Source organism: Schistocerca serialis, chromosome 2, assembly GCF_023864345.2.
Source record: "Schistocerca serialis cubense isolate TAMUIC-IGC-003099 chromosome 2, iqSchSeri2.2, whole genome shotgun sequence".
NCBI classification, from domain to species: Eukaryota; Metazoa; Arthropoda; class Insecta; order Orthoptera; family Acrididae; genus Schistocerca; species Schistocerca serialis.
In genome coordinates this window covers 279,661,862-279,677,287 of record NC_064639.1, presented here as the reverse complement: position 1 = coordinate 279,677,287, position 15,426 = coordinate 279,661,862, and positions in this window count along the sequence as shown.

The following is a 15,426-nucleotide window of genomic DNA, read 5'->3' as shown; positions in this document are numbered from 1 at the left end:
TTTAATTTTCTCATGATTAGGAACCGGTTGTTTCAGAATTCTTTGGTACGGCATTTTCTGTGGATCATTCGAACCTCACTCCATGATTGTTGGCTGCCTGTATATTCCAAAAGTAAGTCTACGTGTCACTCCTTTTTTGTGCTCGTAAGATGAAATAATTTATAATCTCGCACCCAGCTCTTTGTGTCCTATGGTAGAATTTATTTTATAATAAATACTGTTAAAGCTAATCATCGTATGCTCCGTTTCTTCACTACTACCTCATAACGGCAATGTCGTGTCATAGATATGCCGTTTATGATAAATAAATTTTCTTATTTATGTCAAGGAATAACTTTAAAGAATTTTTATGGATAATATGGTGTTTACAGCTGTATTAACGATATTTCAGTTAGATAGCTCACCCCCACTAAAAGGTTTTTCAAGGAAATTCTGGACATTAATGCTTTAGGCTATTTCATAACCAATAGTAGTACTGTAATACATTACTATTTCGTAATGTTACTTCTTGACGCTTTAGGCTATTTCGTAACTAATAGTAGTACTATAATACATTACTGTTTCATAATGTTAATTCTTGTAAAGTACCTCCCTGGATTCTTTCACCATCCCACAGTGCGCTCTTCATAGGATCCATTAAAAGTTACTAACGCTATATAGCAGTGATTCCACTATATGAAAAAGTAAAATTACAATTTACCTTCGTTCTCCAGCATCCATTCGTTTGGCATTTCTTGGTTACGCACTTCCCACTATGCTTTCAAACAAAACACAATGAAAGCAAATTCAGTGATTGCAAAATATATTATAATTAACGTATGTTGCTAAAGTTTACTCAGGGGTACAATACCATTTCATATGCATCGTGTGTAGAATCGCCTCCCAGCGGATATTATCAATTTTCAACTTTAATGCGGTGTGTTTAAATCAGATCAGCATCCAAAAATGGAAATGAAAGTTATGCGTCCAGAGTGTGCGGCAATCAGCACCTTAGGTACTGTCCAGTAGCTGAAACTCTCATTGTAATGATCATCATTTGTATTAAAGACACAACAAATCGTCTGGATGGCTCAGAACGCCGTGAGTGAGCTATGAAAATGAAGATTCTCTAAATGTAAATATTTGAAGAACTAGTTTTCTTATAACGCCATGCAGCACACATGTAACCAAGGCAATTTAGTATACTTTCAAGCATAATGAAAAAATTACGTTTGTAATGTTCTGCCAACAGAACACATAGCAAACGTACCCGTGTTGTAACTTGTTTCTGCCATAAAATATTTTTCACAATTAACATACATGTCAGTAGAAGTGCACGAGAAAGAGTGCGGACCTAATTCGTTTTCTCTACAAACAAGTGCTCTACCGTTAGTTGATAACAGCATGGTATCAGAGTTTTGACTATGTTCCTGGACTTCTGGAAGGCACTGGAGATAGCCATTTGTTTAAAAACTAGTAGCTCGCCGAGTATCAAACCAATTTAGTGACGGGCTAGTAAATATTACTCTGTTCATCAATCTTAGCGAGACAGTATCACATGTAAATGTAACTTCGCGATAACACCAAGGAAATGTTGTAGGGTCATAACTACAATGTATATAAATAATCCAATGAATAACTTCGTACACTCCGAGCTGCTGTTCGTGGACGATGCTGTTGTGTATAGAAAAGTTGAAACGCCAGAAAATTGTAGCGATACAGAGGCAAACTGCAGAGAAACGGCGCTTGGAACGGACACTGACAGCTGCCCATCATCGTCAATAAATAACTAAACTCCGTCCGAACAGGCATACAAAGCCTAAAGATACGAAACCGACCGTCGTGTCATCCTCAGCTGATAGCCGTCACCTGATGCGAATATAGAGGAGGGACATGTGGTCAGCACACCGCTCTACCGGGCGTTGGCAGTTTTCGTGACCGGAGCTGCTACTTTTCTGTCAAGTAGCTCCTCAGTTGGCTGCACAAGGTCTGAGTGCACGCTGCTTGCCAACCGCGCCAGGCTGATCCGAACGGTCACCAATCCAAGAGCTAGCCAAGCCCGACAACGCTTAACTTCGGTGATGTGACGGGAACCTGTGTTACCACTGCGACAAGGCCGTTGGGATTTCAATGTAAATACGTGAAATTTATTCCACGTAAACAGTCGAAGAGATCGGTTAGCTGTTAGCAGTAAATCACTGGAAAGATCATAGTTCATGAGATATGACGTCATAAACACGGTGATCCATGGAAAAAATGCCGCATCTTGCATGAAGTTTTAATGCATTTACGTATTTCGTAGTACCAAGACACTGCTACAGTCTTGTCAACTTACGGAAATCCCTGATACCTAACCGCTTTTGACAGCTTTCAGTTGCGAAACGCAAACGGTTGTAGGCGAGAACAACAGCCGTCTATAGACCTGTGAAAAACCGTTGACGTAGAGACGTTTACACAATCGCGTTGTGGACCTGCTAAGCAGATGCACCCAGCGTACGGAAACCGTCTGGAATAATGTACTTCCACATTTATACATTATGTATTTTCCTTTGTAAGACTGTTCTATAATTTCAAAGATGTTTACACAATACGTGGTAATGAACTTTTTTTCGATATTACACTACAGACTGGTTAGTTTTTGTTCAGTTACCAGGGCAGGATTCATGTCAATAAATCCAAAGAAATATGTACAAACTCGTTAGCCATATTCTTGTGTACTGCTTGTCACAGGCAGGTAACAGAGGGAGTAACATGATTCGAAGAAGAGCCAGAAGTTTCGTCACGGGTTTTTTTCGGAAGCGCGAGAGCGTTACAGAAACGATCATAAATTCCAGTGGCATACCTTATAGCAGTGCTTATGAGTCTCAGTAGGTTCACTATTAACATTCCGAGAGCGCATGTTTCAAGTTAATGCATGTAACTTATTTCTTCCATCCCCATTCATGTCAGATATGACCACGACGAGAAGATCGGAGTCATTTTGGCTAGCTCGGAGGATCAATCCGAGCACTTATTTCCACGTACCAAGCGCGAATGGAACACGGAAGTACATCTTAAGGTGCATTCCAGAGTATAGATGAAGAAAGAAGACAAGAATGAGATTTAGGTACTGGCTTTACTTCGAAACATAAAATTAAGAATAATGATAGAGATACTGAAGGAAAATCATGCAGAATAGCGAGACCTGTTTTATAAATAAAGACTGCAAGTAGGATGGAAATCATGCAAGTCTATAGACCTACATGCTCATCTTGTACTGGGGGGGGGGGGGGGGTCAAAAGATCTCACTGAGTAGTGCTATAGGCTTGCAAACAATAGTAACTCATACATCAACATATTGGGGAATTTAGATGCGAAAATAGGACAGAAATTCAACAACAATTATTCACTGGGGAAATTCAAACATGACACCAGAACTCATGGGGATCGCGCATTAGTGGAAACAGGTTTTCAATACTAACATTACGATCTGCATGGGAAGGATACTTTAGTCATTTTACAGTCTTTATCAATGGCAGTCAGATTCAGGCTGAAGGATAGAGCCTCCACAATGTATGTCAGGCCTACTCTAATAAGCCCTTAGTACAATTTGGAAGTTCTCATAAGAATTAGAAAACATGTCACTAGAAGCACTCGCCAAAAACAAGGAAGAAAACTACAAAAAAAAGGAATACCGCCAGAAAGAATAACGAACATTTGCTCCAGCGCACCTAACGGAAGGCTTTCTACTGTTTGCAGCTGAGTTATGCTGTAACTTTCATTTCGACGATTTCCCTGACATCTTTCTCAGGTGACGAATGCAGATATCGTAGATCATCCTTAGGACTGCAAACACACTGCCTGGAGCCCTAAACGTGATTAATGAAATCTGTGTTCGTTACTATAATTAATCACGGAAATATCGTGAATAGAAGAATGGCAACATTATCCTAGTTGCAAGTCCAGAGATTTCGAAATCGATAATTTCGGCTGTAAATTCGATAAAATGGCATATCCAGCTGAATCTTAGCACACATATTATAACGCAAACTTGTATAGAAAGGCATTAGAAATTTGTAAACACAGTAATAACTATAAAAGACAAGAAGGAGGAGTGAAATAAAGAGAAGTATCGAAGCCGAATTTACACAAAGATACTAATTCTAATTATGGATTAGTACCAATCGAGATTGGTGCCACCTAAAAGACACATTTACATTTGGTATCATGGGGCGAATGGTAGGGCCCCGATATAGCTCATGATTCCCCTGTGAATACGGGTATCTCCCTGAGACCGAGACGAAACGTTAGTGAATAGTTTCTTGCATCGAACACAGCCTTTCTAACCTGGAATTTTTTAACAGAACCTGACCTTTATGCTTATTTAGCAAAAAAGGCAGGTGGAGTGTTTAGTCGGTAGGTAAAAGTGTTGTGTGCAGTCTTATTCTGGTATACTGAGCACTCTCGTCCGATCCTGCACCATCATATTTCTAACGTTCGCACGTTTAAAATTGCTACGACTGGATAAAATGTCCTCACTTCTGAGCAACTGCAACGAAGCAAGCGGTTCGTGATACGCTTGTGTAGGACTGCTGCGAGTAGTTGTTCTAACAGTGGCGCTGATATTTTACTGCGGGGGGTATTAGTTCCTTTTTAACGAAGCATGGAGCCAGCGCAACTAATATTTTGCTCGTAACCGGGGTCAGAAAACATTTTTCTACAAACCCGCACAGCACGACTTTTAAAGATCTTAACACATTACCCGGAAATATGACCAACATCAGTGTCGCCTTAAAACAGACACTGGTGCATCGAAGGAAAAAGTAAGTTAGTTCCGTAGTATTACACCAGTAATCAACCAATCTTCATATTTTAAAGAATCGAAATCTCTTGTACAACACAGCGAGAAAAAGTTTCGACTGGTGTAAAGTTTCTTGGAAGTTTTTGCTGTCATTTCCAAGTATTACGAGGGTGAGTCAAGAAATAAGTAGCAAGCTAGGATAGAAGCATCAGAAGCGCGTGTAGTAGCCCTGAGATTCATTTTATTTTTTGATGCACCCCCATTGTAAACTTAGGCGCTTATCCTACCATTCGACAGAATATTAAAAGCCAGCGGCATAGAATTCCTGTGCCAGAGCTCGCATATAATGAGTGACTTCTCGGGGTATGGCAAGTCTATTAGGTCCCTTAAATTGCTGCAACCTATAAGACAGATGTGTCGTGGGGATGCCGAAATACTCCTGTACTGTAAAACTGTGCTATCACGGGATACCCAGCGCCCCCAGGACACTTATTGATTGTGATTTATTCTTGTATTTTACTGAATTACTGTATCCCATTGAACAAATTCCACTAAATAAAGTTTTAACCATACATGAGACGAATTTCGTTACGGACGTGTTCTGCAAACGCTTCCTCGTCTCACAAAGATCTCATTGATGTAGTCGGGTAAACGCTTACAACACTCCTGTTATGTTGTCTGACAGCAGATCATTAAGCATCGCCCGCGGAATACTGTGTATCGGCTACCTTCCACGCGACGTGTATTGCAACCTTCAAGGTATGTATAGGCGCGAAATTTAAAACAATATGCGGTATTCTGGCGTTTGCGACTTATTTACTGATTCACTCTCGGAGTCGTTTGTAGTCCGGGTAATTTACGCGTCGTGAGATACACTACCGTTGGACATATACACAGTTTCAAATTCAAATAGTTGACTTACTAGACAACCAGCAATGTGGACCGTGCACCGATTTTCCCGTCCAGTATTGCAGATGATACTACTGCTTTTGTTACCAGCTCTATAGAGCAGGCGAGATGTTGCAGGACTGTCTTTCACCGCCAAATATTCCTACAGGCTAGGTGTGGGGCAGAGAGACTGTCAATTGGGAACGTTTGTAAGTCGAATTCTAGTTCAGGTATGATGACCGGTATGATGACCGGGGGGAAATCTCCGAAAATCTTGGTCGGACTTGTGCCGGTCGCTATGCCGAGCGGTTCTAGGCGCTTCAGTCCGGAACCGCGTGACTGCTACGGTCGGAGGTTCGAATCCTGTCGCGGGCATGGAGGTCTGTGACGTCCTTAGGTTAGTTAGTTTGAAGTAGTTCTAAGTTCTAGGGGACTGATGACCTCACAGATGTTATGTCCCATAGTGCTGAGCCATTTGAACCACACTGTATTGTAATGCAGACAAAACTAAAGTTGAGTGTGTGTGTGTGTGTTTTACTGCTACGGAATTCACAGTGTGGTGCAATGACTTTCTGAGCACGTGGGTCACGTGCGACCGCCAGCAGACTGCACGTGGCAAGCAGCGTCAGCTCGTAGCCCATAAAGCCGGCCGCATCCGAAATGCGCCGCGAGAGCCACCTGGAAAATTTCCAGCAGGCATTTCCAGGCGCCTGTTATCGTCCGGTCGCCGTAAATCGCTCGACCCAGAGACCAGAGCGCGGGCAGGGTGCAGAACTACCAGCTGCGGGCCATACAATGGCCACACACCGCTCTCGGCTTTACGGTTACCTGCGGTACTTTCGCATGAGCCCAGCTTTCACTGCTGCAATACCCCGGTGTCGTTTACCGAGAAAGTGTGCGTGACTAGTGTACGTATGCGTTCGAGCGAGCGTGCGTGTGCGTGTGAGTGTGTGTGTGTGCGTGTGCGTGTACGCGCGCGCGTGTGTGTGCACGTGTGGGAGTGTGCGTGTGTACCTACGGTGATTTTTGCTGTGAGAGGACTTACTGTGTGCGAAGTTCGGAGAGAAGAACCAGTCCAACAGAAAGGTACTTCTCGAAACCCAGAGACCGCCTCCGGATCAGGCTGTACATTGGCATTCTTAATAAAGATCTCCGGTATTGAAGTACGTTTTCAGATACCACCTGTAGCTTCATTTTAACTATGCAAGTTATCGTATGGCGTGCCTAAGAGGGTGCACATTGCAGCAGTCTCATACCATCTTTCCTTGTCCTTTACAATACTTCTTATTTCGCAAGCGGAGGGTACTTTCGGTACCACTAACTGATCCCCTTCCCTATTCCACTCTCGAACTGCGCGTAGGGAGAATGATTATTGCTAAGACTGTTGTTGTTGTTGTTGTTGTTGTTGTGGTCTTCAGTCCTGAGACTGGTTTGATGCAGCTCTCCATGCTACTCTATCCTGTGCAAGCTTCTTCATCTCCCAGTACTTACTGCAACCTACATCCTTCTGAATCTGCTTAGTGTATTCATCTCTTGGTCTCCCTCCACAATTTATACCCTCCACGCTGCCCTCCAATGCTAAATTTGTGATCCCTTGATGCCCCAGAATATGTCCTACCAACCGGTTCCTTCTTCTTGTCAAGTTGTGCTACAAACTCCTCTTATCCCCAATTCTATTCAATACCTCCTCATTATTTATGTGATCTACCCATCTAATCTTCAGCATTCTTCTGTAGCACCACATTTCGAAAGCTTCCATTCTCTTCTTGTCCAAACTATTCATCGTTCATGTTTCACTTCCATACATGGCTACACTCCATACAAATACTTTCAGAAACGACTTCCTGACACTTAAATCTACATTCGATGTTAACAAATTTCTCTTCTTCAGAAACGTTTTCCTTGCCATTGCCACTCTACATTTTATATCCTCTATACTTCGACCATCATCAGTTATTTTGCTCCCCAAATAGCAAAACACCTTTACTAGTTTAAGTGTCTCACTTCCAAATCTAATTCCCTCCACATTACTCGACTTATTTCCACTACATTCCATTATCCTCGTTTTGCTGTTGTTGATGTTCGTCTTACATCCTCCTTTCAAAACACTATCGATTCCGTTCAACTGCTATTCCAAGTCCATTGCTGTCTCTGACAGAATTACAATGTCATCGGCGAACCTCAAAGTTTTTATTTCTTCCCCATGGATTTTAATACCTACTCCGAATTTTTCTTTTGTTTCCTTTACTGCTTGCTCAATATACAGATTGATCAGGGAGAGGCTACAACCCTGTCTCACTCCCTTCCCAACCACTGCTTCCCTTTCATGCCCCTCGACTCTCATATCTGCCATCTGGTTTCTGTACAAATTGTAAATAGCCTTTCGCTCCCTGTATTCTACCCCTGCCACCTTTAGAATCTGAAAGAGATTATTGCAGTCAACATTGTCAAAAGCTTTCTCTAAGTCTACAAATGCTAGAAACGTAGGTTTGCCTTTCCTTAGTCTTTCTTCTAAGATAAGTCGTAAGGTCAGTATTGCCTCACGTGTTCCAACATTTCTACGGAATCCCAACTGATCTTCCCCGAGGTCGGCTTCTACCAGTTTTTCTATTCGTCGTTAAAGAATTCGCGTTAGTATTTTGCAACCAAGGCTTAGTAAACTGATAGTTCGGTAATTTTCACATCTTTCGACACTTGCTTTCTTTGGGACTGGAATTATTATATTCTTCTTGATGTCTGAGGGTATTTCGCCTGTCTCGTACATCTTGCTCACCAGATGGTAGAGTTTTGTCAGGACTTGCTCTCCCAAGGCTGTCAGTAGTTCTAATGGAATGTTGTCTACTCCCGGGCCTTGTTTCGACTCAGGTCTTTCAGTGCTCTGTCAAACTCTTTACGCAGTATCATATGTCCCATTTCACCTTCATCTACATCCTCTTCCTTTTCCATAATATTGTCCTCAAGTGCATCGCCCTTGAACAGACCCTGTATACTACTTCCACCTTTCTGGCTGCCCTTCATTGCTTTGAACTTGGTTTTCATCTGAGCTCTGATATTCATACAGGTTACTTTCTTTTCTCCAAAGGTCTCTTTAATTTTCCTGTAGGCAGTATCTATCTTACCCCAAGTAAGATAAGCCTCTACATCCTTACATTTGTCATCTAGCCATCCCTGCTTAGCCATTTTGCACTTCCTGTCGATCTCATTTTTGAGACATTTGTATTCCTTTTTATCTGCTTCATTTACTGCATTTTTATATTTTCTCCTTTCATCAATTAAATTCAATATTTCTTCTGTTACCCAAGGATTTCTACTAGCTCTCGTCTTTTTACCTACTTGATCCTCTGCTGCCTTCATTACTTCATCCCTCAGAGCTACCCATTCTTCTTCTACTGCATTTCTTTTCCCCATTCCTGTCAATTGTTCCCTTATGCTCTCCCTGAAACTCAGTACAACCTCTGGTTCTTTCAGTTTATCCAGGTCCCATCTCCTGAAATTCCCACCCTTTTGCAGTTTCTTCAGTTATAATCTACAGTTAATAACCAATAGATTGTAGTCAGAGTCCACATCTGCCCCTGGAAATGTCTTACAGTTTAAAACCTGGTTCCTAAATCTGTCTTACCATTATATATTCTATCACCTTCTAGTATCGCCAGAATTCTTCCATGTATACAACCTTCTTTTATGATTCTTGAACCAAATGTTAGCTATGATTCAGTTATGCTGTGTGCAAAATTCTACAAGACGGCTTCATCTTTCATTTATTACCCCCAGTCCATATTGGTTAAAATGGCTCTGACCACTATGGGACTTAACATCTCAGTTCCCTAGAACTTAGAACTACTTAAACCTAACTAACCTAAGGACATGACACACACCCATGTCCGAGGCAGGATTCGAAGCTGCGGCCGTAGCAGTTGCGCGGTTCCGGACTGAACCGCCTAGAAACATTCGGCCACCGTGGCCGGCCAATAGATATTCACCTACTGTTTCCTTCTCTCCCTTTTCCTACTACCGAATTCCAGTAACCCATGACTATTAAATTTTCGTCTCCCTTCAATACCTAAATATTTTCTTTTATCTCATCATGCATTTCATCAATTTCTTCATCATCTGCAGAGCTAGGTGGCATATAAACTTGTACTCCTATCGTAAGCGTGGGCTTCGTGTCAATCTTGGCCACAATAATGCGTTCACTATGCTGTTTGTAGTAACTTACCCGCACTCCTATTTTTAATTCATTATTAAACCTACTCCTGCATTACTCCTATTTAATTCTGTGTTTATAACCCTGTAGTCACCTGACCAAAAGTCTTGTTCCTCCTGCCACCGAACTACACTAATTCCCACTATATCTAACTTTAACCTATCTATTTCCCTTTTTAAATTTTCTAACATACCTTCCCGATTGAGGGATCTGCCATTCCACGCTCCGATCCGTAGAACGCCAGTTTTCTTTCTCCTGATAACGACGTCCTCTTGAGTAGTCCCCGCCCGGAGATCCGAATGGGGGACGATTTTACCTCCAGAATATTTTACCCAAGAGGACGCCATCATCATTTAACCATACAGAAAAACTGTATGCCCTCGGAAAAAGTCGCGACTGTAGATGCCCCTTGCTTTCAACCGTTTGCAGTACCAGCACAGCAAGGCCGTTTTGGTTAGTGTTACAAGGCCAGATCAGTTAATATCCACACTGTTGCCCCTGCAACTACTGTAAAGGCTGCTGCCCCTCTTGTCTGGCCGCTCAACAGGTACCCCTCAGTTGTGGTTGCACCTACGATACGGCCATCTCTATCGCTGAGGCACGCAAGCCTCCCCACCAACGGCAAGGTCCGTGGTCCATGGTCCATGGTTCTGCAGTGGTTCTAATCTCTCGACTTTTCTCGTCGTGGTCATTCTGTAAGATGTAAATTAGACGAAGTAACAGACGGTGGTGACAAGTAATAGGATACTTCCCAGTACCGTGTCGGATCTCCATTTGTCCGGCGTAGTGCAGCATCTCGACATGGCATTTACTCAACATGTTGTTAGAAGTCCCTTGCAGAAATACTGAGCCTTGCTGTTTCTATAGCCGTCCATAATTGTGAAGGTGTTGCCGATGCAGGACTTAGTGCACATCAGCTGTTGCCAAGTGAAATCTGGACTTATCTGACCAGGCCACGATTTTCCCGTCTTCTAGATTCCAACTGATATGGTCACGAGTGAAGGAGAGGCGATGTCGTAGTGTTAGCGAAGGCATTTGCGTCAGTCGTCTGCTGCCATACCCCATTAACGCCATATTTCTCCGCACTTTCTTAATGGATGCGTTTGCCGGACTCCCACATTGACTTATGCGGTTATTTCGCGTAGGCTTGTTTGTCTGTTAGCACTGACAACTCTACGCAGACGCTGCTACTCTTGGTGTTAAGTGAATACCGTCGGCCATTGCGTTGTCCAAGGTGAGAGGTAACGCCTGAAATCCGGTACTCTCGGCACACTCTTGACACCGTGGATCTCGGAATATTGAATTCTCCAACGGTTTCCGAAATGGAATGTCACATGCGTCTAGCTCCAACAACAATTTGAAGTTCAGATTCTGTTAATTCCCATTGTGCGTCCATAATCATGTATGAAAACATGAATCACATGAGTACAAATGACAGCTCCACCAGTGTAATGCCCTTGTATAACTTCTGTATGCCAAACATACTGCCATCTGCATATGCGCATATCGCTAACGCATGACTTTTTGTCATTTCAGTGTACGTTGTCCTGCTCTTCCCGGGAAGTTGTCTCTCGGAACTTAAATAGTCAACCTCTCTGTGATACACAACGCCTCTCTTGTAACATCTGCCGATGGAGTTTGTTGAGAATGTCTGCAACGATCTCGCGCACACTAATCGAATCCGTGACGAAACGTTCCGCTCTTCTTTGTATTTTCTCTATTTCCTTTGTCAATCCCACCTGTAAGTGTCTGAGATTGATGAACAACACTCAGGAATCGGACGCACAAGCTTCTTGTAAGCCATTTCCTTCATAGATGAGTTACATTTCCTTAAGGTTCTTCCAAATTATTTCAGTCTGTCATCCGAACGTACAAGGCGTTCCACATTTCCTGTTACAGTCTTCTGTGGGTTGTAGAGGGAACTTTCTAGACAAAGTTCTGTTAACTCATGTCCGCAAACGAACCAATTAAAGTAACTGTGGAGGCTTCATCACTTTCAAGTCTCCCGCTTTCACGGGACGCCCACGGCACAGACAATGTGTGCTCCAGAGAAGCCTCCCCGCGAGCCTGTCATAGTGTTCTTACACAAGGTGTACTTGCGACGCATGTTTTCATACACATGGTCCACAGACCATAGTACACGCCCGTGGAGAATTACAGTTCAACCATCCTAACTGCGAACATATCAGTTTCTCTCAACCGTTGTTGTTGTAGTCGGGCGAAAATGGTATGTGATCGACAGGGCCGCCTGGAGAATAATCTAGATACATGCATTGTGCAGCTCTACATTTGTGTACTGTGCCCTGATGGAGAAAATTTGAACATGATCCGATGTTCAAACATATTTCATGTCAAAACGGTGTGTTTCTGGATGTGCGTTTCTTGTTAAGACTTTATTACTGAGTCCACTCTATAACCCTTAAAAGCTTGTAATAGAAATTGTGGGACACCAGCGATAGAATAACATCCAAACTTCCAAATGTCAGTTAAATCGGCCTCAGACGTTGTATATAGACGGAGTATATATTTTCTGCTAGTGCTGTCCTCCAGGAGAACATGCGTAAACGCTAAGTAATAGGTAACACTTGACCTATGGAACACAGGAAAAACATAACTGTGAGCGTCTGTTGTCTAGAGTTCCCGTGGGAAGGTTCATAGAGCATAAGTTGGTTGCACCGAGAGTCCCGAATTCGAGGCCTGGTCATGCCAGTTTTGTACTGTAGTACGTATGAAACTGTTATACGGCACAACTTATTCCTGACACGTATAACGACTGTTCGGAGTTTATAGCAATGTTATGTTGGCAGTCCTCGCTTCTTTTACTGAAAAGAGCAAAAAAAAAAAAAAAAAATCTGTAGTTTGATAGAATAAACATAAACCACCCTGAACAGAAGAATTAAAAAAAAAAAAAAACAGTTTGCTTCACGAGTACGGAAATACTAACAGTAATAATAATATAGTAACAATAACAGTAATAACTGTTATTATTATTGTTAATATTCCCAAACGTGTGATGCAATAGTTTCTTTATTCTTCTGCTCCGATTGTTTACCTTCATTCTATCAAACTACAAATGTACTCTAGAGGTTTGCTACATTCAAATAAAAGAAGGGAACGCGGACTGCATCTAGAAGATTGCTATAAACTCCGAACAGTTCTTTTACGTTTCATGAATGTGTTGTTCCATATAACAGATTCACACATGCTACAGTGCAAAAACTGGCATGACCAGTGATCGAAGTGGAGATATTTTTTACTGCAAACTAAACCTCTACCAAGTTCTCCACGGGAGCTCCACACGACAGACGCTCGGAATTACGGTTTCTCTCTACTCCGTAGGTCATGTATTCCTTGTTACTTACTGTTTACGCACGTTCTCCTGGATGACAGCACAGAGCAGAAAATGTATCATAGTTTTGATTGATACTCTGTCGTTATACATTTGGAGCCGACCTGACCGTCGGACATCTGGAGGTTTGGGTGTAAGAATATCAAAACGAACAAGTGACTGACCTAAGCCATGCATGCGACACACGGAACAATAGGTCGGTCATTACAAAAATCTCACAATTGAAGACTAACCGCCTCTAAAACTTAATCACTACCACAAAACGATGTTCTGCTGGATTTGCCAGGAAGAATGGTCAATATTCAGGGATATAATGGGAATGATCATTCAAAGCAAAAAACTATAGTAGATAAGGATTCTAAAATTTGTACCTTAAGAGCTATGAGCACTCCATCTCCGGTACTGTGAAACAAATATCTTCTTCTGCAAGCTCTTTGCTTTACATGTTTTTGGAGGAGGTAATATGTACCAAAACAAGGAAGAAATTGTCTAGTAAACATTGGCTCTTAGCTGCTTATCTTAAGAGCTATGAGCACTTTTTTCAATAGCAGAGATATCTTTCACAGTAGCGAAGATGAACAAATTCAGGTAGCTCTTGAGGCGTGCACTTCAGAGCCCATGGATGCTTGACATTTTTTCTTGGTTTGTTCATACTGTCACTCTCGCAGTGCGGAAGTCAAAAAGATTGCTTCAGTAATGATTTGTTTCGCAGTATCGAAGATGAAGACGTGCTCATAGCTCTTAAGCCCAGGGTTATTATTCTTTTCATCGAATCTTAGCACATATCACAGTACTGAACATTCACCACTCTTCCTGGGATATCTTGTTACATCATACTGTCAGGTAGCGAGTGCCTACGGCAACGACAGCAAAATAAACGAACCCCAAGTCAGCTTCTACCCCCCCCCCCCCCCTCCGCCCTCTACTATCAACCTGTGTACCAAGAACCAACGAAAACAAAATTAAGAGACCCACTTCCTGCACACCGACAATCTGGACATCGCAGATCAAAGAGTTTTGAGAAAGACCAAACCCTGGAACCCGCTCTAAGGACCACTTTGTAATACTACCAGGAAAACTCTCTTAAATCAAATCCTTCTAAAATGCTAGTCAACACCTATCATCTTCGCCCAAAAGAAGCAAAAAGAAATCTCAACGTAACCTGTAATTGCATTACCCTTGAACACACAGTTCCACGTTCTGGCCTACTACGGAAGTGGACTCTGGAACACACAGATAAACAGATTTTGTTGCGTGCCGTACAGGACTAGTCGTTGACGTACAGACGTATCTGATAGAAGACCTGTCATGAAATCGCAGCAAGAAATAATATTCTGAGAACGTTAGAACAAAGCACAGCCACGTCACTGCGCTTCTCTTTGGCAGAATATGAATGGGCAGTGTGGTCCAGACATGTAAATGCCAAAACGTCAACGTAATTTTAAATGAAACAGACTGGCGTGGTTTTCATGGAAGTGGTTATTACTCGGTCTACAAACTATAGAAAACGACCGGATTTATGGACCCTAAGTTTAGAATAGTCTTCTATGAACATACTGGGACGAGAATGAGATTTTCACTCTGCAGCGGAGTGTGCGCTGATATGAAACTTCCTGGCAGATTAAAACTGTGTGCCCGATCGAGACTCGAACTCGGGACCTTTGCCTTTCGCGGGCAAGTGTTCTACCAACTGAGCTACCGAAACACGACTCTCGCCCGGTACTCACAGCTTTACTTCTGCCAGTACCTCTGTCTTTCCGTGTTATTCTGCTGATTTACGCTTGCAACTCTTTACAACGTTGAATGTATTTACTAGTTTCAAAAATCCTACGTATAAATAAATTTTCAAGTTGTCAGGACACCAAATTCTATGCTCGTGTTTTTATAACTACGCAACCCCCCCCCCCCCCCCGGCCGTTGTGACGTTGTGACGCTTCAGGCCGGAACCGCTCCACTTTTACGGTCGCAGGTTCGAATCTTGCCTCGGGCATGGATTTGTGTGATGTCCTTAGGTAAGTTAGTTTTAAGTAGTTGTAAGTCCATGGGACTGATGGCCTCGGATGTTAAGTCCCACAGTGCTTACAGCCATTTGAACCACCCCCCCCTCCCCCCCTCCCCAATTGCGAAATCCTTAACTCTTTATTAAACACCTTTATCTATAATCTGCTATCTATCACGAAGAAGAAACAATACATAGGTATAGTGATTGGGATGTATGATGATTGG